Genomic DNA, 6,000 nt, shown 5'->3' with positions numbered 1-6,000 from the left:
GGGAAAGATACAGGAGAAGATTGATTCCGGAACCTACGAGCCATCGCAAGGTTCCTATTTGAGCTCGATTATTGTGGTTGCCAAGAAGGATGGAGGGTACAGGTTTGTGCACAATATGCAAACATTGAACTCGATTACGGTACGGGACAACGCCACACCGCCGTTGCTGGAGAACTTCGCCGACGAATTCGCCGGACTATCCTGTGTGGGGCTGTTTGACCTTTACGATGGATATGGACAGTACCCGCTCCATCCAGATAGCAGGGATTTGACGGCGTTCCAGACGCGTATGGGGCCGCTGAGACTGACGAGTTTGCCGCAAGGAGCGTCGAACTCTGTCGGGGTCTTTCAGCGGGCTGCCAACTTTATTACCGGTGACGAGAATCCACCGACGACTGTGGCTTATCTGGACGATTTTGGCGTGAAGGGACCTAGGACTAGATATGAAGATTCGAAAGGGCAGCCAGAAATGATACAAGGAAACCCGAAAGTTCGGCGCTATGTGTACGAGTATCTGCAGAACTTACATCGACTACTGTGGAAGATGGGAAAGTACGGAGGGACTTTCTCGGGGAAGAAGGTACGACTATGCGATGCTGAACTCAACATAGTGGGGTTCTCGTGCTCGTACTTCGGGAGGAAACCCACGGATACGTCGGTCAAGAAGATCACCGATTGGCCCCCTTGTCGAAATGTGAAGGAGGTGAGGGGATTCTTAGGCACGGTAGGACCGGCCAGGAACTGGATCAAGAACTATGCTGTCATCGCTCGCCCGTTGGTGCGACTCACGGCCGGCAAGATAGCCGACAAGGACTTCGTCTGGAGTGACGAAGCCGATCAGGCTTTCAGGGACATCAAGGCAGCCATAGCCAAGTGTGGATGGATGCGGCCGATCAACTACTCGTCCGACGGGGAGATATACCTGGCAGTGGATTCCAGCCATATAGCTGTAGGCTTCGAGATAGGACAAGACCATGAGGGAACCAAGAGACCCGCCAGGTTCGGTAGCATCACCTTTTCTGAACGGGAATCTCGATACTCGCAGGCGAAGCTAGAACTGTTCGGTGTATTCAAAGCGCTGAAGAAGTGTGCACAGTGGGTATACGGTCGAAGGATACGATTGGAGATAGACGCCAAATATCTCATAGAGATGATTGGTTCACCGGAATTACCTAACTCGGCAATGACGAGATGGTTGTGGTACATTCATAATTTCGACTTATACATCGTGCATGTGCCAGCAAACAAGCACATGGTGGTGGATGGACTGTCCCGCCGACGCCGAACGGACGAGGATACGGATGAAGAGGATGTCGAAGCTTGGCTAGACGCCGCATGTGGACTTGCTCGTGTCGAGCACGCGGAGCCGTTACCGACTCTGTGCAGCACGAATCTGATACAGGAGTACTATGATGACGAGTGGAAGCGATTGGGAGACTACCTGGAGACAGGGGAAATGGAAGAAGGGTTGAGTGCCAGTGCTGCAAACAAGTTGAGGGCCAAGGCCCGATCGTATTTCATACGGCACGGGAAGATCTACCGGCGGATTAACAATGAAATGCCACGCGAGGTACTGGGGACGCCAGCTAGACGGAAAGCCGTGCTGAAAGCAGCCCACGAAGAAGGAGGACATAAAGGATCACTCGCTCTCCGACATCGGGTTGGTCTCAGCTTCTTCTGGCCGGGTATGGCTAAGGACGCGGAAAACTTCGTGAAAGCCTGTGACCTATGCCAACGCCGAGATCCGAGACGGTTTGAGGAGGAAAACCGGTCCACTTACCCCGCCGATCTGGGTAGAGTGTGGGGTATTGATTTGGTGACCCTACCGCCATCAGGAGGATACCGCTATATCGTTATAGCTCGGGAGGATGTATCGAAGTGGGTTGAAGCAAAGGCTATACGAAAGAAGGAAGCGTCGACAGTCGCCAAGTTCATCATGGAGAAGATAGTTACCCGATACGGAAGCATATCGCGACTGAAGAGCGACCAAGGATCCGAATTCATGGGCGAAGTGTTGGTTGAGATGGCCAAGTTCAAGATCACCCACATACGGACTAGTCCTTACCACCCACAAGCCAACGGGATGACGGAACGAGGGAATGGACCGTTCAAGGAAGCGTTGTACCGAGTTGCAAGGGATGTGAAGCAGCCGTGGCACAAGCTGATCGACTTCGCTTGTTGGGCCGAAAGGACTACCTATTCACGGACTACAGGGTACACGCCATATCGGTTGATGCTCGGACAAGATTGCGTATTACCATTCGACTTGGAGGAAGCCACGTTCTTAGTGAGAGGGTACGAGGACGGGTGCAGTAGCGGGGATCTACTGCATCATAGAATACGGCAGCTGCTGCGACGAGAGGAGGACATCGAGTTAGCGCGAGAGAGGCTAGCTATATCTCGGGAGATCTCTGTGAACGATCACAACTTACGACATGATCGAAGGATGAACGAACCTTATTCGCCGGGCGATTGGGTTCTGTTGCGAGATTCGGCGAGAGACGTCACATATCAAACCAAGGACGCAGACAGATGGTTCGGACCGTATGTCGTGGTGGAACAGACACGAGGTAGAGCCTACCGGATCCGAGAGTTAGATGGAGCGCTGCGACAAGAATTGGTGGCGCATACGCGTTTACGCCCGTACTACCGACTCGACATTCTTCAAGGTTTACCGGAAGTGATCTTACCCGAGGACGGGGAAGTAGAAGATTCCACGGATGATGAAGGGGAGGAAGACCGGAATGAAGAAGAAGATATCGAGCGACAGTGGGGATGGATGCGAGACATGGACGAGCCAAGACCTACCGGACCTTGGGTGCCCACGGCTCGCGATACCATACGTATCTGATGGGGAGGCTAGGACGGGGGGCCTAGTCGGAAAGAGGGAAGGATACGAGGATAGAAAGGCAAAAGGTAGAAGAGGGAACGAGAGAAAGGAATGCGAGAAGAGAAAAACATTATATAGACATAAAAAGAAGGAAAACCGTACAAGGAATCACGCTAGCGGGAGCTGGGTCATGCGGGATATGATGAGGATATCCCTAGGGGACAGCACCGACCGCCATCGCAAAAACTCGGCATACCGAGCATCAGTCTCTTCCTTGAGAACGGTACGGAACAGAGGGGTTCTGTTCAAACGAAAAGAAAAAAAAAAAAAAAAAAAAAAAAATATGGAAGAGAGTCAGAGGCGGGATATCTAGTATGCGGATGAAGACGAACCTTAGCAGCTCCGTGCCTTCGGACGATGGCCGCGGGAGAGAGTAGAGATGGTTCCTCCCATACTCCAGCATCCAACCCAACGACAGTTCGATCTCTGCCTCGGGAACCTTCGCCCACCCTGCCACGCTCGTCAAGAGAAGCGTGAAGGAGAAGAGCCACGCCTCTTTGCGCCAGGGATCCTGGCTCCTCGCAACCTGAAACAGGATGCGATCGAGGAGACTGTAGACGTCCCCCGGGAAACCCAAGACCGCGCCGGTACCGGGAAAGGGAATGTAGAAACCGAATATATCCCGGAGGATCGTTCGGACGGCGAGGAATAGTTCGAATAGAAAGCGCTGTGAAGAAAGTTAGATCGCGATGAATGGAAGGCCTAGGAAGGATAGCGAGAGGACCTACTTGTTTCCATTCCGGTAGAGGGAAGCAGCGGTTTCCCTCACGCCTCCTCACCCTCCATTCATCGATGTTACGGGATCATCACGTGAGTCGACTACCGACACACAGGCTCGATCTACGGACATCAGCATACACCTAAGTCCGGCTCGACGAGGCGAATCCGATTCCCTCGGAGCAGATTCGGTCGTCCCTACCATTCGCCTTCACCATTCACCGAAACAACAAACCTTCCCGACGCATATCACAAACAGGTACAGGGACCTCGAGGTACACGACAACCTTACTCAGGACCTCGACAACCTTACTCGACGTACCTAGGGACAATGCAAACACAAACTCGCCTCCTCTACCGAATCCGGTTGCTCTCGACAGGATTCGCTTGTTCGCCATCTCATTCCTCCAGTTTCGCCATCTATCGACATTCTTTTCTCTTGGGTCTTTTCAGTGTTCGCCAGCCTCGTCTCCGTACTCGTCTCCGTATAAATAGCTAGAGGAACTTGACCGAATTCGATAGAGGACGCTCTGTAATAGTAATAGGTCAAGTTCCGATATCACATTCAATACACGCCTATCTGACTTGTTACAACATCTTCAAGACGTGTTGCGGAGAGGTTACAACTCAAGGACGTCGCTAAGTATCTACGCTTCATCGTTTCACCTTAGACCGAATCCGGTACCTCACACCGAGTGATCACTTCCTTATCCATACATATCTGGATTCGTACCCCTTATCCGAATCCGCTTCATCTAAGCGAACTTGCGACATTCTCCCGACTACCTGCGATCTACCTATAAGCACCCTACGCCTTACGACTTAGGACCTATTTCGATTAGCGACCTCCACCGTAACAGCATATCGGAACTTCTCTTATCGCGCCTGGTTAGGACAATGTCAGTCTACTCCGAAAACCAAGAACTTCCCCAAGAGGACGAACAGCGGTTCTCTCGAGCCAGGTCCGGTTCGATTGAAGCGAACCCGGTTCGTAGGGAAACGGACTCTGAACGTATTGGTCGTCTCGAAGACCAAATCCTGGAACTCATGCAGACGATCAGGAAACAAAGAGACGAACTAGCTACACGAGAAGAGATTCCGGCTCCTATCCCTCGAAGGCAGTTCAACATTTACCCTTCCAACCCTCCATCTCTAGCGGGAACTACTATCGACCCTAGAGAACTTCACCGACCTTCGGTGGCTCGGTCCAGGGATCCCTACACTCCTATGAGGGATGTTCCCCTTCGGGAGAACGAAGCGGATTTGCTTGCCAAACGGACCAAGGAACCGAAGCCGGCTGATCCGCCCGAGTTCAAGGGAGACGCCAAGGAGTTAAACGAGTTCATCGTCAAACTCAACATGGTCTTCCGACAATTGCCGGGACGCTACCCTACTGGAGGATCCAAGATTGATTTCGCTATCGGATTTCTTGGAGGACGAGCCTTTAAAACGGTTTCGGCTTATCTCGAGCTGGAAGAAGCGGACCAACCCCTTTTCCTACACGACTACGATGCTTTCAAGAGATTCTTGAAGCATAACTTCGGGGGCTCCAACGAGAAAGCTGCAGCCCAAACCGCTTTAGACAAGCTCGTCCAAACCGGATCCGCTGCGTCTTACTTCTCCGAATTCACCCAGTACAGTCCCTTGTGTGGCTTCAACGATGAAGCGCTTATTGCTGCTGCTAAGAAAGGACTGAAGGCTAAGGTGGTGGAACGACTCGGTATCCGGAACACAAGGATGGAGTTTGCAGACTTCAACGAATTCAGGAATGAAGCCATCGACGCGGACAACAGGCTCCACGACGACGGGGTTCTGAACCGAGAGGACGAGAAGCGGAACTCTCGCAAAGATAACAAGAAGGAACCGAATCCGGTTCGATCCGAGCGAGTTGTCACCGAACGAACCAAAACCTATGAGAAGGAGTTCGTCAAGCCCAGAGGTTCGACTCCTTACCAGAAGGGTCCCATTACCGATGAAGAAAGGAAGAGGCGACGCGACCTCGACCTTTGTACTTACTGCGGGAAGGCCGGACACTACGCTTCAGCCTGTCCTGTTCTTGCTGGCAGAAATGGAGGAAGTACTCCTAATGTCGAACGAGCTAGAAATGCGACAATCGAAGCAGTTCCGGCTCCCACCTGGGCAAACAAAGCGAATCGAACCGAATGGGTCAAGTTTCGCTTCCAGGGGCAAGACCCTCTGATTACGGTGGACTTCCATGCAGGAGCATCTTCTTTCACGACCGATGCCCTGATCGACAGTGGAGCCAGCTGTAATTTCATTCGTCCCTCTGCGGAGGTACTCCAACACGTTGAGGCGATCCCTTATGATCAGCCGAAGCGACTCCGGTTGGTTGACAACCAACCTAACCCGAATCAGCGAGGAGAGATCACTCA

The sequence above is a fragment of the Filobasidium floriforme genome, assembly GCF_021052385.1.
Source record: "Filobasidium floriforme strain CBS 6241 chromosome Unknown HD553scaffold_8, whole genome shotgun sequence".
Classification (NCBI taxonomy): domain Eukaryota; kingdom Fungi; phylum Basidiomycota; class Tremellomycetes; order Filobasidiales; family Filobasidiaceae; genus Filobasidium; species Filobasidium floriforme.
This window is presented reverse-complemented; position numbering follows the sequence as displayed.